This window comes from Rhinolophus sinicus, linkage group LG04 (assembly GCF_036562045.2).
Source record: "Rhinolophus sinicus isolate RSC01 linkage group LG04, ASM3656204v1, whole genome shotgun sequence".
Taxonomy (NCBI): domain Eukaryota; kingdom Metazoa; phylum Chordata; class Mammalia; order Chiroptera; family Rhinolophidae; genus Rhinolophus; species Rhinolophus sinicus.
Window position 1 is genome coordinate 123676312 of NC_133754.1, and position 26738 is coordinate 123703049.

General features: G+C 36.3%; 1 long non-coding RNA gene across 1 annotated transcript in view; it reads right to left on the minus strand.

Annotated features, from left to right (window-relative positions):
- Positions 1-495: 495 nt before the first annotated feature.
- The window catches only part of LOC141571326 (uncharacterized), a 35904-nt gene continuing 9661 nt past the window's right edge, over positions 496-26738 (minus strand). Inside the window, exons 2-3 of the long non-coding RNA XR_012496090.1 lie at positions 5820-5913; positions 496-2443 (exon numbers count right to left, since the gene is read on the minus strand). This is a non-coding gene — a long non-coding RNA (uncharacterized LOC141571326). The remainder of the gene's footprint in view (positions 2444-5819; positions 5914-26738) is intronic.

A 26738-nucleotide genomic window follows, 5' to 3' on the forward strand; every position in this document is an offset into this window, starting at 1 on the left:
AATTAGGCCAAGGGAATTTTTTTTTTTTTTTTTTTTTTTTATAACATTGAAAGGTGGGAGTGGGAATTTGGCAGCACAACCTGGCAAGGTCCTGTTTATCACCCAGGGCCACAGCAGATTTGTCTTCAGGCTGAGGGAAAGTCCTTACTGAAGTGTGAAAGTGTTGATTTGAAAAATAAGTCTCCCCCCCCCCACCGTTACTACATCCTGAAGTTTCTTTCAGTTTGCCTTTGAAGAACACACAGCCAATAAAGTGCCACTAGGTGTCCTCAAAGTAAAAATAATAACAGGAGAAAAAGTACCTCGGCCCTTTTTCAAACTAGCTTGACTTATTTTTATCTGCGTTCTTTGACTCCTGGGCTCTAAGGGATAAAGTTGACAGTAAGTAAACAGGTATATTTAACCTAAATGAAATGGAGTACTGTATTCTAAGAAAAAGACATTTAAGATGCTCATTTTCTTTTTCTTTTTTTAATTAGAGTTTATTGGGGTGACAATAGTTAGTAAAGTTACATAGGTTTCAGGTGGTCATTTCATTTTAAATTAGAATTTGTATTACTGTGATTCAGGAAGGCAGGCCAAGGAGACTTCGAACGGGCATTGGAAACGTTGTTGTCACCCAGACTTACCAGTGCTGTGGGCACTGCAAAGTAGGGGACACCTAGGGGCCAGTTTGTCATGGCTTCCAGCAACTGAAAAATTTCAAATTTACAGAAACTCTGTTCTGGCAGGTTTTTAACGACTAAACACCTTCCTATTTAAATTAGGTGAATTGCAGCAATTGCCTTCCCCTGAAATAGCTCCTGAAACAGCCTTTGTTTTCTTTAGTTACGGCTGGGCAAATGGAAGAGTGCAATTTAGCAAAGTGTGCTCTCGGACAGTCTTTTAAGTAAACACATGCTTCTCATCATTGGTCTCAGCGGGCTCAGGCCCCTTCTCTCCTCTCCTTATTTCCTGTCCCTTTCTCTTTTCCAGTTCCCTTTTCCCATCTCCACCTCTCCTGTCTCTCTTCTTCCATTTTCTCCCTCTTTTAACCATTTTTTACACAAAAAGCCAGTTTCCTGATTATGATCTTTTATACATTCATCTTAAAAAAGTACTTGCTCTGGCTTTTTAGAGAGTAAGGAAAAAGGGGGGGGAAACAGAAATGGACAAAAAGAGATTAGAAAACCGGTGTCTCTATCTGCATCTGTCCAAAACTTAAGAAGGAAAATTAGGCCCCCATGGTATGGGGGTGAGATAAAAGCCATCGAGGACTGCTTTGCTTTGTTTTCCCTGCCAGATGCTGGACTTCTATACCATGTTTTAAGAATTCCTCATCTTACCACTGCCAGATGACTCACACCCACTGACTGATTCTTCAGGCTTCTATAAAACACCTGGAAAGATAAACCTGAGAAAACAATTTCACCCCAGGTTAGCCTCTCAAGGTAGGTAGGGGAATTTCCCACATTTATGTCCACTTTGCTCACTCAAGACTCACAGGCCTTAATCTCGATTTCAAACGTTGTTGTGTCCGACAGTCAAAAACAATTTCCTGTCATGGACTGGGGCTTGCTTCTGTCTGGGGACGGAAACTGAAATGAGTCAACGGTGACCTTATTTCAGGCCAGAAAGAACTGAGATTCTTGTGGGAAGGCACCCTGTCTGCTTGTGGAAGCTGGTTCTCTGGCTCCCCAAACCGTTCATCCCTTTATGCACCGCACTCACCCCAGGTTGCCTTTTGGGGACAAATCTTTTTTATCTTCCTCAAGGCTGACTAGAATGATCTTTGAAGTAAAGTCTCTGTGAATGCAAGCCATGAGGGAAAGAGAAAGTGGGGTCCATAGAGTTGAATTCAAAACTTAAATGTTAACTAAATCCACAGAAACCACCATATATCAGCATGCCTCTTCTTTTTGTATGAAAATCAGAAGGAAAAAGAAATCAAGAAACTACTTTTCTGAAAGTATATACAAGAGTCCTGAATTTGGAAACCCTGGATATAGAAGTAAACCATACATAACCAAAAAAAAAAAAAAGGAACTGCTTGTTCAATTATTTGTTTCTAAGATAACAGCTAAAAGTAATCAAACACTTAAAAACACTTAAACTATTCCTGGTTCTGTATTAGGGACTTTACAATCATTAACTAATTTAATACTTTCAACAACCCTAATAGATGCATATCATTTTTAAAGTTGAGATATAGTTGATATACAGTTGAGATATAGTTGATATAGTTGATATATAGTTGACATTGTGTAAGTTTAAGCTGTACAGATGTGTTGCTTTGATACATTTATATATTGCAATATGATTACCACTGTATATCATTATTATATGCACTAACAGATAGGAAATTTGTTGTTCAGAGAGGTCTGAAATTTTCCTTGAAGTGAACAGCAATTTCCTCTGACGTAATTTGACTGAGGTTCTGAGCATGCCTGAGAGCCTGAGGGACCTGGAAATGAGGAAAAATTGAATTAGAATTTAAGATGGGAAATCAGACCATTAATAAATTATTAATGTTTGGATCTTCAAAAATGAAAATGCCCAATATTTCTCAGTACGCAAAGGAGGGAAACATGCTCCTTAACCATCCCCTATTTTTGTCTTTTTCGCTTTTAGATTATCTATATTCTTTCCCAGTAGACTGCATTCCCCATCCCAAGTTTCCATGGACACAGACAGAGCTAGTAGGCAAAGACCCAGGATTTGAACCCAGGATGATCCAGTTCAGAGCCTGGATTCCTATTTACTCTGCTAGGCCTATGTGTCACTGTTGTCACCCCTCATGCCACTGCCATGGAGACCAAATGTGAAGGGCAGAGGAACTGAAACTTTTAGAAATCCGAGTGCTCTTGTGGGAATGAAGGGGACAACTGTGAAATGTCAAGGGAGTAGAGGAAAGTCACTCCCACAGCCAACTGTCATTAGAAACGGGCTCATCTGCAATACTATATCCCATTGGCAACATGTTCCCTGAGGTTGTTTACTTCAGTGCTACTCAGTGTGGCCCAAGAACCTCTAAACAAGATAAGAACAAAAACTGAGATTGTGTAGAAACCTTTGGTCGTACCACATCATCAAAGTAAAAGATTCTATGTGTCCAAAAATACGTCTGACATAGTTGAAAATTAAAAAAATGTTCAAGACAAATAGTTTAAGAAACACTAGTTTATTTCACTAGGATCTTGGTAGGTGTCTCCAGGTCTCCGTTATAAGGCTCACAGATCATTCAGCAAAACCCAAGTTTATGTCTGCCTCTCCAACTAGTACCTAAGTTCCCCAAGGGGGGTACTTTGTTGTGTGCACTGCTCTGTCCCTAGTTCCTAGAATCATGCCTGATGGTCAATGAATATTTGTTGAGACACTGAAATACACTCACTTCCCAATGGGAAATGCCCAAACTTTTGTCCAAGAGTTGCCCTGGACCACATTGAAAGTGGATCACAAGGCCCAGGTTACAGTGAGGCCTCTGCTCCCAGCCAGCCTCCTCACCTTCCTGCCATCTATTGTCCCCTCACCCAGCCCATACCTTCACCTCCCCAGGAGGAGAAGTAGGGGAAATTATGTCCATTTATTTTTCCCAGATCAGCTTCAGAATCATTTGGGCACAATTTCCAAAAGGTTCCACAGAGATTTTGATTGAATTACTTTAAATATATAAGTTATTTTGAAAAGACACAGTTTTATAACATCGAGTCTCCTCATTCACAACCATGATATGTCTGTTTATTTTCTTGTCTTCTTTTATAACTCGTAGTAGAATTTTGTAGTTTTCATGTGGTTTCTGCATATTAATTGGTAAGCTAATTTTAGGATGCTTTATTTTTAAACTTGCTGTTGTGGATTGGGTTCTTCCCACAACCTTTTATTTTCTAATTGTTGTTATAGAAGAAGAAATGAATCATTTTGTGAATGTTCATTTTGTATCTATTCATTTTAACTAAACCTTTACTAATTCTAAGAATTTTCATTTGATTATCTTGAACATATTATCAATAACTAATCTTTTTATCTTCTTCCACTTCCTTCCTCTAGTTGTACCTCTTTTTCAGCTCTATTTCTTATTGAATTCAGCAGAGTGAATTCTACTTAATGAAAGTTTTGGTTGAGAGGACAGTTAAGAGACAACAGAATAGTTAAAGAACAAAATCATGAGAGTCTACATCTCAATCTGGGATGTTACCACTGCATTACTTATAGGAGATTTATTGCTCTCAGTGCTTATATTAGGGAGGAAAGAAAGAGAAACAACATGTTAAGCCAATACCTGATGAACTTTGTTCTTTTTTTCAAAAAAAAAAAGAGAGAGAAAAAGAAAAAATGAAGTAATAAATTTAAACAAAATGGAGGAATAAGAAAAAGATTTGGTAATTAAAAAATTATCCTTCACCACAAATAGTTTAAGAAGACTGGTTTACTATACTAGGTCTTGGTAGGTATTTCTGAGTCTCTCTTATAAAGCCTAAGAATCAATGAACAACAGCCACTCTGTAAAGAGAGTCAACAGACTATTCTCTAAAGTTCTTCAAGCCTGTAGGTCTTGAAAATAAAACTAATTAATACAAGTAATACTTTTTGAATTTAGATTCTAATACTATGTTTAAAATGAAATAAAGAAGTGTGATTAGCCACTATCTACATTTTTGTTTTCAAATGGTAGTTTTTGCACTCAGGCAGCTCAGTCACAGAGTGCTTAGTCACTCTGAATCACTCAAAGCCCTACCTGCCTTATGAAAAGAAAGAACCCACTGGGCATTTCTTCAACGGTGCCTGCAGAGACCAACTCTAGGAACTGCCTAAGATGAAGAAAGATGGACCCTGTCTTCTTGGAGATACAAAGGCTGTGGAAACAACTCTACCCTCACATTTCTCCATTAGCATGCACCTATCCCTAACTAGAGAGTGAGAAAATATAATTTACAATTTGTCTCTCTCAGGCCTTTGCTCAGTGAAAAGAAAAACATCTCCCCTAAAAATGTTGAAATTCAATCAGGAAGGTTGGAGGGGTAGGGAAGTTGAATTATATCTCTATGAAATCCTGGAACAAGCAAGTAAATTAAATGTGCCTCTAAGTTGATAACACCCTGAGATCTTGTCAAAAACAAACAAAAATCTTTTCTGAAACTTTGAAGATCTTTATCCAATTCCTCTCTGTAGTCTAAAAATATATATATAATCAGCCAAATATGAGGAATAAGTAATCAAAATGAACAAAAACATGTGAGAAAAAATAAACAGGACTTTCAGGAATGAAAATATAATTGCTGAAATTAAAAACTCACTAGAATATTTGAAAAGCAGATTAGAATGAGCTGAAGAAAACATTAGTGAACTAGGAGCTAGATCTGAATAAATTATGCTTAATACTTCAACGAGAGACAAACAGTTGGGAAAGATATGTTAAGAGATGTAGAGGATAGAATGAAAAAAAAAAAAAAAAGAAAGGCTCAGAGTTCCAGAAAGGAAAAATAGAGAAAATAGAAATATGTTAGTCATCTATTACCAGGTCCCAATTATTCTAAAACTTAGCTGTTTAAAACAACAAACAGTTTTTTCTCACAGATTGAGAGGGTCAGGAAACTGGAAGCAGCTTATCTGAATAGTTCTGGGTCAGGGTCTTACATGATATTGTAATCATGCTGTTGACCAGTGCTCCAGCCATGTACAGCTTAGCTAGTTCAATTAACCACAATGATACAAAAATTCTAAACTTGTATATAGTTACTAACAAAGCCTCATAATATATAAAGCAAAACATTAACAAAGTCGCAAGGAAAAGCTGACAAATCCACCACAAGTGGGGGGAGGGGTGGGTAATTCTAACATACCTTCTACATGATGAATAGGTGAAGCAAACCAACCAATATAGGCTTCCAGTCAAGATGGTGGACTAGAACTGAAATGCACACTTGAAATACAAAACTGAAAGAAAAAAAAAGCACAATATAACCATACAAATAAAGAACATTTGAACACCATAATAATTTACGTAACAGGCACAACAAAACCTTCCACAACTAATGATCAGCGTATACACATTCTTTTCAAGCATACATGGAACATTGATGAAAACTGGACACATATCAGTCCATAAAAAAAATTCTCTGTAAATTTCAGTCAGTATCATTCAAACCATGTTCTATGTCTTCAGTGCAATTATATTGGAAATCAGTAAAAATAATTATTACAAGAAAACAGATTTGGGAAAAATTATAAACATACTTTATTAAACAACTAAAATATCAAAGAAAAAATCCTAATGAAAATTAGAATAAACCTAGGACTGGACTGCAGCTTTTATAAGGGCAAGAGTCATGTCTGTTTCTTTAATAAAAATAATCTAGCATTCAGCAGGGACTTCATCAATAATGGCCAGATAAATACATGAATGGATTTGAATCATAAAAGTTAAAAAATATTTGCATGTCATTTTAAAAAAATTCTTATTGCTGCCTTCATTTTTCTGAGGTAATGAAAAAAAAGTCCTCTAGCTGTTGTTACATTGCAATGTGTCCCTAGATGAGCTCTTTAAAGAGTCTGAATGCTGCCAGGTTGGTTAGGCTGTTTTTTTCCTTCAGCTTTATTGAGGTGTAATTGACAAATAAAAATTATATATGCTTAAAGTATACAACTTGATGTAATAATACACATATACATTGTGAAATGACCACCACAATCAAGTATTAATAATTAACATATTAATCACCTCATACCGTCCTTTTTTTATTTCTGATGAGAACACTTATAATCTACTCTCTTAGCAAATTATAAGTATAAAAGTATACAATGCAGTGTTGTTAACTATCATCACCATCTGTACATTAGATCTCTAGAACTTATTCATCTTGCATAACTAAAACCTTGTACCCTTTGACCAAATTCTTCCCATTTCCCCCATAACCCTGGCAACCACCATTGTACACAGTGTTTCTATGAGCTCAACTATTTTAGATTCTACATGTGAGTGAAATCATGCAGTATTTATCTTTCTGTGTCTGGCCTATTTCACTTAGCATAATGTACTCCAGATTCATCCATATCAGTGCAAATGGCAGGATTTCCTTCTTTTTTAAAAGGCTGAATAATATTTCGTTGAATAATGCATGTAAGCTTTTTAATTACCATAAAAGGTTGTAACAACTATTTTTATGAAATCCATTTGTTATAAAATAAACAAAAAATAGGAAGCAATCTATTTTTACTTGGATAAAACTACACACATGAAAATGCTATTGTTTCTGACAGTGAATCATATATGATAGCAAGTTAAATGACATGGAAATGTTATATTCAGTCAAATCCCCATTCTACACTTTAAACATATGAGGACCAGAAACAATACTGTATTCCCTGGGTTCTTATGGCTATTTAAGGGAAAGTACCCATCACCTAATTCTATTCATTTGTAACTATGCCATGTTTATATAATGTGTCTTCCACATGATTTCTGCTTTCACATATCATGACCTCCCTCTCCACACACCTTCTCCCAGGTGACCCATGAAGAACTTGACCTGAGAGTGTAAATAATAATTAATAATTTACAGGAATTTTTATGTATACCTAACAAAATTGTAATAAAATTATGTATATTACTAGGAAATTATCAGCTAAACACTGCTGTAAGTTGTATTTTATAACAAAATAATATTGCCCCTGTGTACTTATTGTTAAATTTCTACCATTTTTATCTGCTACAAAGAAAACATTGGCACAAATATTTCTGAACTGCCTACCCAGGAGGTCCGACAATTAAGTTCACGAACTTGTTACAACCATGTTGCTAACCTTTTTTGATATCAGAAGGATTATTCATTATGAATTTGTACCAACGAAGCAAACAGTTAACAAGTTTACTATTTGGAAGTGCTGAAAAGGCTGTGTTAAAAAGTTACATGACCTGAACTTTTCACCAACAATTTATGGCTCTTGAATCACAACAATGCATCAGTTCACACAGCACTGTCTATGAGGGAGTTTTTCACCAGTAAACAAATAATTGTATTGAAACACCTTCCCTACTCAACTGATCTGGCCCCCAATGACTTCTTTTTTTACCCAAAGATAAAGGAAATATTGAAAGGAAAACATTTTGATGACATTCAGGACATCAAGAGTAATAAAATGACAGCTCTGTTGGCTATTCCAAAAAAAGAGTTCCAAAATTGCTTTGAAGGGTAGACTAGGCGCTGGCATCGATGCATAGCTTCCCAAGGGAAGTACTTTGAAGGTGACCGTAGTGATATTCAGCAATGAGGTATGTAGCACTTTTTCTAGGCTGAGTTCACGAACTTAATTGTCCGACCTCGTATGTCGTTAGGAGAGGACATAGAACACCAGAACAGGGTAACAAACATTTATTCTTAGGATTTCTGAAGTCCTGGATTGACTTGTGTTTTTTGCAGATTTCTTTCCACAGATTTGTAGTCACACTGGGAGATATGCAGCACACATTCAGCACTTTTCCCAAGCTCAGGTTCAAGACTGTCTGCCCTGCTCTCCTACTCAATCTGTGAATATGCAGTTTAAGTTCAGAAACACTGTTTAGAAGTTTATTTATTTATGGATAAAAATTGTCTAAGGACAAGAAGCGCTGCCTTTGAGAAAGCCTCAGCTCTCAGTACATTAGAAAAGTTCTTTTAAGGTTGGAAAAGTGATTTCACTTTCAATTTTTCACATTATTTTTGAAATACAACTTTCCAAAATCCAGTTACATGCAAAAAAATAGAAATTTTAGAACTTTACTTTGAGAACTTTTAGCTGTCACCAATTAGCTATATCTAAAAGTCCTCATTTTTTGTTCTCTAAGAAATTAACATTTTCTCACTACAAACTAACAAGAGGTAACATTTGGTACCAGAATTTCCTTCATTATTCTAAACTCCTTTGTTCCCCAAATCAAATCCTTTCTTTATCCTCTTTAGTCCAAATATGAATATGTAACATAGTGAGAACAAAAGAACTTTTAAAGAATTATCTTCATAAGAAAAGCCTATATCATATGACTATTATAGTGATATAGATCACAAGAAGTTATTTCTTTTTTCTTTTAATTTCTTTTTTAAATTTATTGGGGTGACAATTGTTAGTAAAATTACATAGATTTCAGGTGTACAATTCTGTATTACATCATCTATAAATCCCATTGTGTGTTCACCACCCAGAGTCAGTTCTCCTTCCATCACCATATATTTGATCCCCCTTACCCTCTTCTCCCACCTCCCACCCCCCTTACCCTCTGACAAGAAGTTATTTCAACCTCTGACTTTACTATAGTCAACTAAGTTTAGAGGAAAAAAAAATCATGCCATGGAAGCCACAGCAATTTTCCAGTCTTCCGGATTAATTGATTCATCCATTCATTTATCCATTCCTTCATTCTTAAAACTATATAATAAGTGCTCAATGGGTAGGGTGTGGGCAATCGTCTAGGCACTAGAGAAACAGCTATAAGGAACATGAAGTCCCACACACACCCCCATCCCATAGCATTTACATTCTAACAGAGAAGAAAGGCAATAAATAGGTGAACGAATGTGTGAGTACTGTCCAGTTTTATGAAGAAAATAACAGCAGGGCTAGAGTGGGAGAAGTAATACTATAAGCTGTGAGGGTAAGGTGTCTCTATGGAGGTGACATTTGAACAAAGATCTGAAAGAAGTGAAGGAACAAGCCACAGCAATATCTCAGAGAAGCGTGTTCCAGTGGGAAGGAATGGCAAGTGCAAAGATCCTGAAGCAGGAATGTGAAGGATGTGTTAGATAAAGGGGGAAAAATATGAAGTATGTGTTAGATTTTTTAAAAAAAAGACTTAATCTTTTATATTTTTAGTCATATTTTGTCTATAATCTCACATTTTTAGCACAGGATTGATGCACACAACTGACAGATACAGAGCACCTACTAAGCCAATACCAGGCTGACTACTCTAGAGATGCAGACCCTGTTTAAAGGATCTTAACAGCAGTTTCTGTGAATCAGAAGAAATCTTAGAATTTCGGTTCTGTAACTCAACCGGAATCTCTGAAATAGGGCAAAAATGTGCTTGCTTTTTTTTTTTTTTTTTACATTGTGTAATCCAAGTTTAATTTTTCTAAGGGACTGCAGACAGAGATATCACTTGCAAAACAGAAATGGGGGTTTATCTCTCACAGTCTAAAGTATTCCAGTAGGTCATAAATCAGCTAGTCATTTCTCTATTTAATGATTTACCACCTTATCAAAGGCACCTTCCTGTTAACTTTTTATGAGGTTTATCATCCCAAGCCACCCTTCAAAATTAGAGGCTAATAAATGACTAGCTACATGTCTAGATGTGCAACAGCTGACTGAGAACCAATAAAAGATCCCTCCTCCTTACCATTCAGCTGGGTGATTTTGTCTGTGCCCACTGGCACAATCTTGTAAAGATCTGGAAATCACTCTGTTAATATGTTCAACACTGGCAGCTGGAGGGGGAAGACTCTTCAAAGTGGCTTGGGAGAAACTTATAATCTACTGCTTATACTGATCACATTTAGAATTCTCAGACCTCTACCTCCCTCTGTCATCTGTCTGTAGACAGAGACAGATATTACTATTTTGATTTTGATTTATAATTTTGAAACTTATGGGCTTTTCAAGTATGCTGTCAGATTTCATCTGATTCAGATTTGGATTCCATCTTGATTCAGATTCCATCAATTTTGGAAGTCCAAATAATGCTAACAATAAAGGCAAAATGTTCACCTTTAAAAGCAAATCCTTTCTTTCCTGGTAAATTTGCAAGCAAATTATGTGGAAATACTTGTAAGGGGTAAAGATGTTTTATATTCCATTAGAGTAAAAGTTTTCATGCAATACAGATGTATCTTTTCTAGCCCAATCTAGATATATAGGTATGTCCTGCCTTGGAAGATAATAAATAGACAGATAGATAGATAGATAGATAGATAGATAGATAGATAGATAGATAGATAAAAGAGAGAAAGGGGGAGAGGGAGGGAGAGAGAGAGAGAGGGAGGGAGGGAGGGAGGGAGGGAGGGAGGGAGGAAGGAAGGAAGGAAGGAAGGAAGGAAGGAAGGAAGGAAGGAAGGAAGGAAAGAAAAAGAAAAAAAAGAAATCTATACGAGTGTATCACTAGGATATGCTTGATTTTCTCAGGATTGATCAGCCTTTTGGAAGCTGACTCAGTCTAACAATCGCACATAGGAATTTTATAAAAAGTTTATATTCACAATCATTTTTAAATTTTACTGGAAGAAATCTCCCTAACCAAGACCTAAGGCCAATCTCCTGCCTTCTTACGGAAAGATGTACTCAGCATTAAAGTTTGGTTGGTGGAGAGAGAATTTGAACCAAAGGAGTGTGTTGTGGCAGAGATCACTATTGATAGTATAGAAAGAACAGAAAACAGAACTGCTAACGTAAGTGGGCTGATGGCTGAGGTAGAGGCCCTCCTTCTGTCTCAAATGACACCGCATTCATAGCGGCATCACATTCAGGATTCAGTACAGAGACCTGAAAACGCAGAAAGTCAGTGTTGATGGTACAATCACAGAAGATCCCTCAAAGAAGAAATAAATCTTGTTCATATAGTTCACCCTAAGTGGGTGTATATGCTGGTTATTAGCACTCTCCATAAAATATTCCTGGCTCGCCACTCTCCTGGTACACGGTAGGAGTGATTTCCCCACCCGATTTATATTAGATATGCTCATTACTTTAGCCAAAAAAAATAATGTACGAATAGAAGTGAAATATGTCACTTTCATGCTGAAGCTCTAAGAGGCAAGGTGTGATTTGCGACATGCCCTGATATGGTTATTATGGACACACAGATGGAGATGACGACAGTGAGAAGCCCCATGCCAACCTTTGTTGGGCATGTGTGTGAGAAAGAAAGAAATGATTGCCATGTAAAGCCACTGAGATGTTGGGGTTGTTTATTACTGAAACATAACCCAACCTATCCTTCCTGTTGGTGTATACAACCTGGAATTAAAAATTATTATAAATTGAGGCACCATCTTCTTGGAGTCAAGGTACAATGACAACCTAATTGATACTTAGAAGGTGACTTGGTGTTTATATAATCAGAACAAAGGCAAACTAGAGAGTGTTGTGAGATACCTGGAAAAGCATCATGACCTATTACTGCATTATGGCAGAGCATAGTCTCTGGTGATTACATTGGACCTGCCTGCCAAACACCATAGCTCATTCATTCATTAATTCATTCATTCACTCAACAAATAAGTATACAAAGCGCTTTACTATGTGCCAGACACTGTGCTGGATCCTTGGCATACAAACATGTAAGCCCCAGCCCTTATAAATGTATTTACTACCTTAGCCTCTTTACTCCCATTCTTCTAGATTCCATGAAGATCGTGTACTTTTCACCAACACATATTCCTTTATCATAACTGCTTAGGCTGCCACTTCCTCAGTTATGTTCTTGTTCTAAACATATGCTCTACATCAGATGTCTCAACTTACCAGGTTTTTTTCTAATACTTCTGTAGAATACAATAAATATAAGTTACTAGAAAAAAATATTTTTTTGTAATTGGATGTCAAAGCGACATCAATAAGCTATAAAAGTTTCTAAATGATTACTTGCAATTTCTGTACTTATCTCCTGTGAGATGGGCAAAATGTTCACAGATTATTTCTGGTGTATGCAGGACCCTTTGAGAATCACTGCTCCAGATGTGTACTGAGGACTTAAGCAAACTATGTTTTCTATTTTAATTTTTTAAACTATCTGCCTCTTAACCACCAAAATTATAAAGTTTTATATGCTGGGTAAACTTCTTCAGGTCAGTCCCCCATTCAGCTCGCCACTTGTATTATTGTTTAGTTAATATTTTTTAAATTAACTCATTTTTATATGTCTACTCCATGTAAGTGGAAAACCAATTTCACTAGCCATAAATAAAATGCGACTGTACGAAAAAGGGCTATGAATAAGTAGCTATTCAAGTCTAGGAAGATGTGGTTGCCTGCTCTGAAAAGAGTTAAACTCTCAGTAATGCCAAACTCAAATATCTTGCTTGACATAATCAGAAAATTGAGAGGGAATTAAAAAGAACACTTACTCATATATTTCATTGCTATGTCATGCCCTATTCATGTTCCATCTAAAACCATTTTAAGGACCAAACAGTAGTCTCTCTATACTTCAGAGAACAAAGCATTATTTTAACTCTCCCAAAATGATAACCAACTTGTAGTATCCTCCATGACTATGAGTATGTCTGTCTATAGTCACCAATCAGGTGGTCATAATCAAATAGATAACTGATTGGACATGGGTGTTAAATGTCACCACTTCCTTTCCTTGTGCCCCTGTCTATGGATCACTGATGCTGCAGACCGTAAGCTCATTCCAACTTCTGAAAGGAATATTTTCCCCAGATCTAAATAGTTTGAATTTAAGTCTCAGAATCCATTTTTTGTGTGTCTTACTGCAGCTTCCGGAACACCGTGAGTACCCAACTAACTTGTATTTTCTTCCTTCTTCCATTAATAACCAGTTTCTTTACCTGATGAGATAGGAAATACATATATTATATATATATATATATATATATATATATGTAAAATAACTGGAATTGCCCCTTAGGCTTACTGTTGTAATGATTTAATCATAATTCACAATTATAATATTGGTGATATTATCCAACAGACCTCAGAGATTTATCCAACTTAGAGCATTATTTTGACAGGAGGAAGCAGAGACTTCAAGGACATCAGAAGAGTTGTTCAGCCAAGGGTTTATCCTCAGTATGTCGCCCCACATCAGGACTTCTGTGTGCACTAGGTCAAGCTGTGAATATGCTCAGGCAGAAGAATTAAATTTGTGATATTCCCAGAGATGTGAAAATGAGTCAAATCTTTATAACAATGGAAAGATCCTTCCGCAGGCATTTCTTACCTAATGTTGAACTTTTATCAAAGAATTTTTTTTTTCCAACTAGCTGTTTCAAATAAATGCTAACCATACAGTGGCTCTTCTCTCCCTTCAGGATATACAAACCACAGAATTCCGATGACTCACCCCAAACTAGTTTATGAATATGCCAGGGGCGGAAGGGCATGCTGTTTGGTTCTTTAAAGCTTCCTGCCAAACTGAAGAAGCTGAGAAACTGAATATACACAGATTTGGGGGACTAACTGTGAATAATAATGAGAACTTAATCCCTTTCAGTTTTCTGGGTTAGCAACAGCTTGCCTAACATGTCCGGTTTGTATCCTGTTTGCTATACACATGACTCCTCAAAAAATAATAATAACAAGAATAATAATAATAATAATAATAATAATAATACAATATCAATAGCACAATGTTTCACTGTTAAGATTGCTACTATCTATGTCAATGGTTCCCAAACATTTGCAGCCATTTGTAGAGGAAGGTCATTTTTTGGAAGAACTGTAAATTAATGGCTTTATGAAACAAATATATAATCATTATGACTTTGAAATAAAAAGCCAGGATTGTATGGAATGTTAAGGCTACATAAGCCTTTGAAAAAGAAAGGCAGTAATGTATATTGACTGAAATCTTGGGTTTGAATCCCAAGTCTTATACCAGCTATGGCACTTTGGCAGATGCTTGACCTCTCCAAGTCCTAATTTTCCCATATGTAAAATGAGGACAATAATAATACTATGTGTAGGGTGAGGATTAAATAAAGGCATGTATGTAAATGAGAAGTACTACTAAGTAAATAGTTGACCTAGTGCAATCTCTTTTCACAAATAATGAATCTGAAGACCAGAGTCATTCAGTGACGTAAGCATGGCCACACACTCATCAGTGCAGTGCCAAGACAGAGCATCATAAGGTTGTGGTTAGAAACAGGCTCTGGAGCCAGTCAGCCCAAATTCTAGCCCCAATTTTCCTACATGCTAGCGGTACAACCTTTGGCAAGTCACTTAACGCTTCTGTGCCTCAATTTTCTTTTCTATAATATTAAGATAACAATAGTATTTTTCTCACAGGGTTGTTGTGACAGCTTAAAAAGAATACATGTAACAGTGTCTGTTATATTCACACATAATAACTAATCAATAAATACTACTACACCAAAATTGAGAAGTTCTGGTTCTTCCAAAAACAAATTTTAAAGTAAAATAAACGTCAACTATATCAGACTTTTTAAAACTATAGCCATAAAAGTAACCCAAACATAAAAAAGATAAACAACTGAAAAATTTATAGAATGTAATTTATAAGATGATCAGAATATTTGTAGATGTCTTTCCAGATCAAGGTCCACGTCTTCTCCAACCATGTTTATGTGTCCTATTTCCCTTTTCTTATAGAGGAAGGATACAGCACAAATAACTTAAAATATTTCAAACAACCCCAACTGCTGAAGAGTCACTTCGATTGGAGTTTGAAAAGAATGCCAACATCCAGCTGCCCTTGGCATTTGTAGAAGCAGCATTTTAAAAAATGTAATGAGAAGAGCTGCAGCCTCTCCCTTTCAGTCCAAGTTCTACACTTGCCCAGCTATAGTCAAGTCACTCAACCTCTGAGTCGTCATCTATAAAACTGGAGCAATAAACTGTGCCTGCCTTACTGGAAATACTAGATGGAAACAAGCATGTGACATGCTTCATAAAATGTAACATGCTCTAGTCATATTCATGTTTTAAACACGGTCATAGCACTTTGATGGACTAGTTTATTCAAAACTATTTTGAAACAGGAAAGAATCAGAAATATACTTTTCTTTGCTTATTACATACTCAGAGGACACACAGACTTTCATTTTAAGAAGCAGTGGAAAAGAGAAACAGGAGAAAATCTTCAAATCTCAGAAAAAGGAAGAATTTGAGACTTCCCAATCTTGACATGTGATAAAAAGGCATGTAAGACTACCGTATATATTTTTACATTTCTTGACAAGAATTAGCACAGAGCCCCATGCGTAGTAGGTGGTTAAGACATATTTATTAAAAGAATAGATAAGACACAAATTAAAATTTTAAAATGTATTGTGTTCAGCCCCTAATTGACACCACTGTATCCCTACTCCCACCCAATATGTATCTAATTTGAAAATCACTGATGTAGGCCCAGCTATAGATGGCCTCCAAGAGTTATATGCGTATAACTGCTAGCACCTTAATAAAAAGGTTTAAAAGGTGACAGTGGTATAAAGAAGTTCCCCCAACCCATCATTTGTTTTTCAAGTAATAGACTACTCTTTCCCTTTTTATTGTCTTTAAGTTCTGCAAGAGATTTCAATCCCAAAGTGAAACTAAACCAAAGTATGGTTTAGAAACCATACTTCCCAGCCTTAATCGGTATTATTTCCAAAAATAAGAGAAAAAAAACATCCCCATGGCCTTTATATTTCATGTGTCTCTTGAAGTACCATAAGAAACAAACAGGAATATTTTGGGGATTTGGGAGTGAGATGGGGGCCTGGGTAGGTATGGCCCCTCACATCTCCTCATGCCTTCCAGGAGAAAGCTTGCTGAAAAGAACTCTGCTTAAAGTTTCAGGGAGCACCACAATTCAGACTCCTCCCTCCCGTTCCTATCACAACCAAAGATGAGAGGGAGACCATTCTTCAGAGCAGCACATGTTTGCTGGCACAGGATGCTCAGTGCTTCAGAGCCTCACCTGACCCTGACTCATTCCTGGGTAGGAAGCCAAGGCCTAATTGTGTTGGTCATATGTAACTTTCCACTTCCAGCCAAGTATTCCAAGCCTACTCAGAAAGAGTCCACCAACTTGCTTCCCCACTATGCCCTGAAATATTTCTAAGACCATAGCCAACAGACTCCTGAATTCTCTTACCATCATGAGTTTATTCCTGTCTCTTCTGATGGCCCTCCTCCCCTATTACAGCGACCTCTGAGTCAAACCTAATGCAAAAGCTGGGAACCTCTTCTTTGTTGGCTGTCGGTAAATATTTATTCAACTCAATTCAGTCCCACTCAAAGATAATAGGCATCAAGGGTTACCAGATTTCCTAAATGCATCTGAAATCCATAGCCTGGGGTCAGGGGGATAGGAGGTTGTTTCCTTACAGAAAAAAATCAATTTTCTCAAATGTGCTGCATTAAGCCTCAGTACAGATGCTGTGTCTTACTCAAGCTTTATAAAAAATTCAACAAGTCTGTCATAGCAGCTTAAGGCCCCAAGGCAGAAAATCTGAATCAGTAACAAAACTCTTCCAAAGTAGTCGATGGTTCACAGACATCAAAGAGTCAAACCTATCGTGAAACATGGACTGAACACAAATAACATAGAACCAGCTCTTTTTTCATGATATTTCAAGCAGCACATCCTCCCGTTTTTCACGGCAGATTCCATGTCTTATTAGTTTGTGTACCCCCTGTGTCTGCAAAGTGCTGGGAACATCAATACATATTTTGGATTATTTTGTTACAAAAATAAAAAAATGAATGAATATGGGATGGCAAGAAAGAAATGAAAAAGGAAGGAAAAAAACAAAAAACAAAAACGACCAATCAGCATTTATTCTATGAACGTAAGCACTTTAATATTATTGTTGTCTATATTAATATCTTAAATATAAAAACAAGCCTATGAAGCATAATTCTGTGTACAATGGCAAAAAGACATAAATAGAATCTAACCCCTGCATTCAAAAGAATAAATTAGGGAAAGAAAGTTTCACACAAATCGTTTTAAAAAAATATCAAAGTTGTTCAAGATAAAAATACTAGATATACAGTAGGATCAAACATAGCTAATTTACCAAAGACTGGTACATGCAATAATTCCATAATTTGAGAGGTAAGGGAGATCATGGTGGACAAAAGTACAAAACAAAAAAGCTTCCATAAATAAGCAAATAAACAAAAGTAGGTGAGTCTCAAAGAATTTGGGGGACGTGAATAAGTGAAATAGAAAAGAGAGAATTTCAGGAACAAAACTGGGAAAGGCGTTTCCCAGGCTCATGCATGTTGAATGACTTAAACTAATACAAGAAATCAACAGGGTGTGAGGAGAAGACAGAATCAGAACTGTCCTTCTCTCTTCCTGGAGAAATAGATGACTCTTAATTGTAAATGATAATTATCAATACTAAATTATAAATATTAATATCTATTAGCAATTAATAGCTACAAATATGAATGGGTGGAAAAGGATAGACAAAGAAAAATGTTGAGAAAAAATGAATCTGGCAAGACCATTTGGGGGTAACCGAGGAAGGTGAGGGAGGTCTCAACTAAAAGTCCGAGGAGGCACCTTTGCTCACGGCAGAGGAAGAAGCTCTTTGCTGGGTGCTCATGTAGCTCTTTGTACATATATCACCCAAAGTGAGTATTCTTATATGCTACTGCAACTGTATCACCTTCTATCATGGTGTTATCATAGCAGGTACTTAATAAATAGTTGTTGAATGAAAAAATTCACCAATGATATGGACTCTGACAATGACAGACTTCTCAAGCAGCGGTGGGAATAAGTTCAACTCCGGTACATGCTTTCTACAAAACCCTAACCTAACTCTAAACTTCAGCCTCCACTGGAATAGCCCAAACAAAGAAAGGCAGTAAGAATGGTCTCCCAACCTGTACAAAGCTAAACTCTTATCTATTCTCTGCACCTGTAACTGCTTGACTTATAAATAGTTGGCCCTTTTACTTTGCTTCATGGTCAGCTGCACAGCAGAAGAAATGCCGAAGATCAGAAGATCACATTGCTGTTGTGAGTAATCTCTACAAAGAATAGTGCTGGAGATGAAAGAGAAAGCAGCACCAAAGCCCTCAAAACCAGGAGCAGAGAGCCCACCAGCTCCACGTGCAGAGTCGAAATGCAGAGATCTTGTTATGTGACTTGGAAAAAAAGTGGGAGAAGGAAGGGAAGGGAAGGGAAGGAAGGCAAGGGATAGAGGGAAGGAAGGAAAAGAAAACAAGAACACTGAAAAGGATTTGGGCAATATGGGATAGTACAAGAAAAGAATATAATTGACCAGTTCCTGAGAATTTTTGCACTTATAAGACAAATGTTACAATATCGCAGTATAAGTTGAAAATACACTGCCCCGATTAATCAACTCAATGGTATGATACACAGCCTCAAAAATTTTTGTTATGAAGATTATGTGGTAGTATGGAAGTTCGCTTATTTAAGGATCTGATGAATATTTGTTGACCTTCTCCTATGTGACAACTCTGCTTTAGATGCTGAGTGTATGTGATATATATATAGATAGATATAGATATAGATATAGATATAGATATAGATATAGATATAGATATACACATATATATGTATATATATAGAGAGAGACATACATATGTATGTACGTATATATACATATATGTATATATATAATGAATAATAAAATGGCAAAACAACATTATCTATCAATTACTTTCAATGTAAATGGATGAAATGCTCCAATCAAAAGATAGGGTGGCTGAATGGATGAGAAAACAAAATCCTACATATGCTGCCTACAAGAGACTCACTTCAAATCAAAAGACACACACAGACTGAAAGTAAAGGGATGTGAAAAAGATATTTCATGAAAACGGAAAAGAAAAAAAAAAGCTGGGAAACAATACTTACACCAGACAAAATGGACTTTAAAACAAGGCTATAACAAGAGACAAAGAAGGACCCAGTAATCCCACTTTAGGGTATTTATCTGGAGAAACCCAAACACTACTTTGAGGGGATGTGTGTATCTATATGTTCATTGCAGCACTGTTTACAATGGCCAAGATATGGAGGCAGCCTGGGTGTTTGTTGACGGATGAGTGGATAAAGTGTAGGTGGTACATGTAAACAATGGAATATTGCTCGGCCATGGATAGGAATAGGTTCTTGCTGTTTGCAGCAGCATGAAAGGACCTGGAGGGTACTGTGCTGAGTGAAATATGCCAGAGGGAGAAAGACAGATGCAATGTGATTTCACTTAGATGTGGAATCTAAAAAACAAAATAAACAAACAAACAAAACAGAAACACACTCATAGATACAAAGAACACTTTGATGGGGGGGTGGGGGGTGAAAAAAATGAAGGGATTAAGAAGTACAAATTAGTAGTTACAAAATAGTCATGGGGATGTAAAGTATAGGGAATATAGTCAATAATATGGTAATAACTATATGTAGTGGAGGTGGGTGCTAGACTAGTCAGGGGGCTCACTTCTTAAATTATGCAAATGTCTAACCACTATGCTGTACACCTGAAATTAATACAAAATAATATCAAATGTTAACTGTAACAAAAACTCATAGACACGGACAACAGTTTAGTGGTTACCAGAGAGTAAGGGGGGTGGGAGGTGGTAGAAGAGGGTAAAGGGGGTTAAATATATGATGATGGAAGGAGAACTGACTCTGGGTGGTGAGCACACAATGTGATATATAGATGATGTATTATAGAATTGTACATTTGTAACCTATGTAGTTTTACTAACCATTGTTACCTCAATAAATTTAATTTGAAAAAAGAAAAAAATGGCGGGGAGGTGAAGTGGAATAAGAAGTTCAAATTTCTGGGTATAAAACAAATAAGTCACGGAGATGTAATATACAGCATAGGGAATATAATCAATAACATTGTGAGAACATGGTACAATGTCAGATGGTTGCTGGACTTACAGTGATCACTTCTTTAGGTATATGAATGTTAAACAACTATGGTGCACATCTGAAACTGATATAATATTGTATGTTAGCTATATTTTTTTAATAAAAATATTTTTAAAAGAAGTGAGAGATATGTTTTGCAATTTATCAACTATAAGCTCTTACCTTCTATCTTACCTAAAAAGAAAAACAAAATATTTGAATGCTTCTACTTTCTCTTCGTTATTTCCAAATCACTCATCTAAGAATTTATACTGGAAACTAGACATATTTTAACCTCTTGAAGAAGCAAATTACTTCTATTTACTACCTAACAATTAAAATATAACTTAGTTTTCAGATGTTTTGACCAAAAGTCTGAGTTTGGGTTTTCTATGATTTGTTTCCCAAGGCTGTTTTATCACATTCTTTCCAAAATATAAAAATGAAAATCAAGTACATTCTCTTCACACTGATATTTTACTCACTTTAAAACCCTCTCTGGACCTTTTCTATGGAATTCTACCTTAGTCCTTGGATTTCTACATGTTTGTATCTCAGGTTCATTAAACTCAGGTGACCCACCACACCCCAACCAGAACTTCAAAAGAATCTATGAATGGCAGCACTTCTAGCTGAAAGATCATCCTGAGTCCTACCCTGTTTACTCTTGAAATATCTGGGCCTCCTTTCCTCTCCAGTTCTAAGATTCTGGCACAATAACCAGCTCTGATATCAGCATCTAACTCTGGATCCTGGGAGGTCACAGAAATTTGTTGGCCATACTGGTTGTATGGCTCTGCTCTCACAGCTCATTTTGCATTGCCTTGAGATAGAAATCTTGCTGTCGAGGACAAACTTCAAATTCCCAGAGGAGGGGGATTTAGACATCTACTGCCTCTTGTCATACAGCCCAGCCAGACCTGGAAGGATCTATCACATTAGCCACAGTTGAAACAAGACTTTCAAATGACCCACTATGATATCATTGATCCTCTCCTATAACTCAAATATAATGAAATCGACCTTGTTACATTTTCAATGAAGTTGAATATGTCAGTCAAGTGACATATTCATTATAACACAAAAGTGGCCTTTTCTGAAAAATTTTTTAAGGTATGGGGAAATACGGTGAAAAACACCTCACAACCCGGAGGAAAACTTCCCCGAAAAGGTTTTTCACTCATCATTCTCCTCCAAATACCCACATCATACAGCAGTAGCCCTTTCTCCCACCGCTCCCTCTCCCTTTCTCTGAATCTCTAGCTCATTGCTGTTCTATAAGTTCCATAACAGGTTTTTTAAAAATGAAGATGATCTCTATGAACTCATATGAAAATTTTCCAAAGATGCTGTGAACTGACTAATAGTACAATACATAAGAGCAAATATAGTATGCTACCTTTTGTGTAACGAAAGATAGGGAAATAAAGAATCATACATATACCTGCACAGCTGTATAAAAAGAAACAAGAAAGGAGAAACCTAAAAACAATGAATCTGCTTACCTACAAAAGGTGAGAGGAACAGGGTGAAAGGGATATGCAAGTCAGTGACATTTCCCTGAGAATTCCTATTTTCATAGTTTTGATTTGAAACATGTTAATATTCCACATATTCAAGAGTAAACATAAATCAAAAGAAGGATAAGGGAAAAAACTAAAACTGAAAGCAAACTGAAAGAAATGAACCCAGTGGTATTTCAAAAGAAAAACATAACATTACAGGGATGAGATGGCAATGAAAGAACTACTCCAAGTAAATTATGATCACAGCATTTGACTCTCAGCCTTGTGTAAGGCACAAAGCAGGGATAGAGAACAGCAAACACATCCTGAACTCTTTTTAATAGGTTTGATTTTTAGTGGTATGGCAAGGAAATTCTGAAATTATTTTACACCCATTATACAATTTAGCAAATAAAGACATGTATCAAGATTGTTGGCAGCCATGCTTTTCTCACTATGGAAGAGACAAACTAGTATGGTGCAAGGAAGGCAAAAACCTTGCTATATATATTTGTATATGCATGTATATGTGTACATATATATGTACTTATGAAATTTATGTATAGGTATATATGTACACATATAGCGTGGATATACAGATGGTGTCAAAAAAATACACATTTTAAGAAAGGAAAACTGCATCAAAATTGTAATAGTCAATATATACCAGTATCAAAAGATGAATACAAGTCATGTTTGATTTCTACAATTACAAGGGATGCTCAAAGTGGTTACCATCAGCGTCCAGACGCTTCTGATTACGGTGAACTACTGCTTGAGCAATGTTGACCAAAGTGTCCACTTGTATACATTTATTGGCACCCCTGGTATATAGGAATGTATACATATATGTCTATATACCTGCACGTATGTCCTAGTTCTGTTCACAGAGAGGCTTAAAGACAAAGCTAATACAGTAGCAGTGAACTCCCTAGTGTCCAGATCTTAATCTCTAATACCACTCCCCACTAAGGAAACCAGGAACCCTAGTTTCCTTGACATCAGACTTCACTCAATTGCTCAAATTAAAACTCTAAACTTAAAAAAATTTAGTTATTTTTGATTAAAGATCTACAAATGCTCTCCATGTTCTTTTGAAAGGCATTATGAGACCCCTCAACTTTCAATATTTTTAAATCAAATTCCTACAGTGCTTTGGCAAATAACTTGTTAAAATCTTTTTTTAATTCTATTTTATTGTTCAAAACAGAAATGAGCTATTGATCTGAGTTTAATGAGTTTTGAAATAACAAAAATGTCAGTATACTTAGAGACATACTACTCTGTCTATACCTATGTCACCAAAGAAACTATTTAGGAAATTAACTTATAAATAGAATTGTCTTAATGTGGAAAACACATCTATCTTTTGCTTCAACAGACCTTTTCCAGATTAAGTAGAAGTTATTCAGGAAGATCTCTGACCTATGGGTTAAATCAGAGGTTTTTCATTAATATTTTTTCTGACCTCCTTGAGAATAACTAAGTGAATTTTTTTTTTTATTAGTTTCAGGTGCACAAGACAAAGCAAAACTTAGACGTTTATCATTTATATCCCTCACACTGTGTGAACCCCCCTCCCCCCATCCACTATCCCTCTGTACATTCCCCAAATTAATTTTCAAACCCCCATGACCATCTTGTGGTTACCGTAAGTGAATATTTTTTAATCTAAGCAAGTTGACAATACAAGGAGGTCCCAGTTGTATACGTTTTGTTCACCCCATGCAACCTCCTATTTTGCATCCTATCTCACTTGATTTAACTTTTTGGCACCAAACTTACAGTTTCATTGCCAGCAATAGTTAGCAGCCTTAGTGGACTAGTAGATTTTGAAAAGTGGCTTATCATAAAGGAAAAAAGTATATGGTCTTTAGCATGTTCTTGTAAAGCGGTGAGCTTGTGGGTTCCTGCCTAGAGTCAAAGTATCTAACATGTGTACCTACAGATGGTATCAGGAAGAAACTCTGAGAACCACCACTGAACCCATCAGCAAATGACTCACTGTGCTTCCTATTGATAAGGTTCCTATTGAAGAAAAGAATGGCCAAAGCCCCAAGAGGGAAAATACCTCTAACTGGGAGCCAAGGCACTATCTTAGGCAGTTAAACCTACACTTGACCTATGGTCTGAGGATAGTCAGCTTGCCAATGGTTCCGCAAGCGTGGGTGTCCTGAAAACTCAAAACAGGAAAGAGACCTGGATTGCATTTAGGTCTCCTGGTTCATTCTTCAGAGATCAAAAGTCAGGTTAAAAGAATTGCTCAAGACAAAACAGTGGCACACCTTGTGCTAAAACCTTAATCTTTGACCTGGATTCTAGAATTATCTCTGGAACAGAATTTGTATGATGATGATTTTCTAATGTAAGCTGCTTTAATCAGATAATAAATAGAATGCACACAAGTTATTAAATGTATATAAAGAAATTGTTGAAGTAAATTTCCAATTTTTGAAAATCATTACAAGTGAAAACAGACACAAGTGATGTGTTGTAAAGAAAATGAAGGGAAAAATTTAAAGCAGAGCATGTTAGCTTTGACAGAACACTGGAGGGTCATCTGCTTCAGTAATTTTACAAGGGGTTTTGCTGTTAGTTTGTGTGTGGGGGGGCTATTTTTGGGGGAGGGATGTTTTGATGCTTTATCTTGGTTTTATTTGGATTGTTTTAAACAGCGCCCCCTGAGGCACCTTTTTCATTCCTAGGGGCTCAATCACAGTTTGAAACCCCTCACAACCACCACCACCACCACCACCACCACCACCACCACCTATTTCAGCCCTCTTGTTTTTTTAACCGGAACTGGCAGCCAAACACCGCAGTCTTTCGGTAAGAAGCAAAGACATTACTTAACAAAAATACTTTCTCAATCCATTCTTACTATGCTGCAAAGTGAGGCTGGGAGGAAGGAGAGAAAGGGGAGGAAGTCCGGGAGAAGCTCTATCCCCCATGCCTAGAGCCCTTTCAGGGCATTTAGCCCCGGACCAAGGCCCGCGAGTTCCACCCGAGCTGGGCAGAGACGTGCAGCCACAGAGCTACAGAGACCCATTACTCCGCGGGACTCCGACGCCTCCGGGAGACCTGGAGGTGGCAGGAAGGCCCGAGATCTGCTCCGCGGCTAGTGTGTGAGTAGGACTGGAGCAAGGAGTGGGCTCATTCTTGGAGCAAGCATCTGTAGAGTGAATGCAAAACTGGAAACTGCAAAAGCAATGGAAGATCAGGTCCCTGAGGGGATGGAGTTTACAGTCGTGTGTGTGTGTGTGTGTGTGTGTGTGTGTGTCCATGCCAGAAAACAATCTCCAGAAGCAAATTCTTAGGAGAATGTTGTTGATGTGTTCCAGAACTATTTGATATATATGGAAATTCTGCTGCGTTGACAAGACACAGGGCAATTTTCAAAGGTTTTTTGCAAAAGATGTCTGTATATTACTAGGGTTTGAGAAATACCAGCCCCGCTGCATCAAAATTGTTTTGGAAGAATGATGAATTAAAATGCTTGGATCCTAATGGTTAATCCTGAGTCTAGGGACCATGAGAAGTTAACTAGATGTTCTGATTTAGGAAGTGACTGTGTCTGAATAGCTAAGTTACACGAAAGAATCGTAAACTGGAAGGGTCTTTAAAGAACTCATCAGGCCCAGTGCCCCTTTTTCCAAAAGTTAAATATTTAAACCAATCAAAACACTCATTAATCATTTATTTAATACAACAAATTTGTGTTGACTACCATGTTCAAAGTTATGTAGGAGATACAAAAGAAGACTACAAAAAAGGTCTTCTAACAGACTACTGGGGAAAGGCAATAGTAGACAGCCCATTTATTTGTAAACCATTATGTGCCACTGTGGACTTAAAACTGTACTATGTGATAAAGTTACTATTCAAAAATCAGTAAGGAAAGGAAAGTTTATAACTTATATGATATGGAAATGAAAGGATTGAGAAAAGTCATGTCAGTGCCTTTTGTCCAATCATACTACTAAAATTAATTCAAAAGAAATAAAAAATCAAGTATTTTTTTAAAATCATAAATCAATGTGAAGTAAATTTAATGGGAAGGACTTTCTAAATGAACTCTTTGAAAGAAATAACAATAGAAACACTGATAAGCTTGACTGTAAAAAATGTAAAACTTCTTTAGAAAAGAAACAAATGAAATTAGAAGGAAAAGTAGGAAAATATTTAAAACATAACATACACGAAAAAGTTTATATCTTTACTATAGACAAAGTTTTTACAAACCAGTAAGATGAAATCTTAAATAGCAAATTGGCCAAAATCATGATAGGCATAAAAGTACATTTATAGATATAAACGTTTGAAAAAGAATTTTCAAAAAATGATTGAAAAATAATTTGTTCACACAAAAAGTTAAAGGAAAGGAAAAGAAAACTGGACACAATATTTCATACATCAATTTATCAAAAAAGTTACATATTGATATTTTATACTGATGAAGTTGAATTTTAAAAAGTACTCATTTTCTGGAAACTGAATTGGAAAACAATTTCTATAGGATAATTAGGTAATAGATACTAAAAATCTTTTAAGTATATTCTTTAAAACAGTAATTCCATTTTAGAGAATTATGCTGTGGAATAGTCACAGATTCATACAAAGATCTGTGAAAATTATAATCTTTCTCCAATGACCAAAGATATGTGTAAAGTAAAATG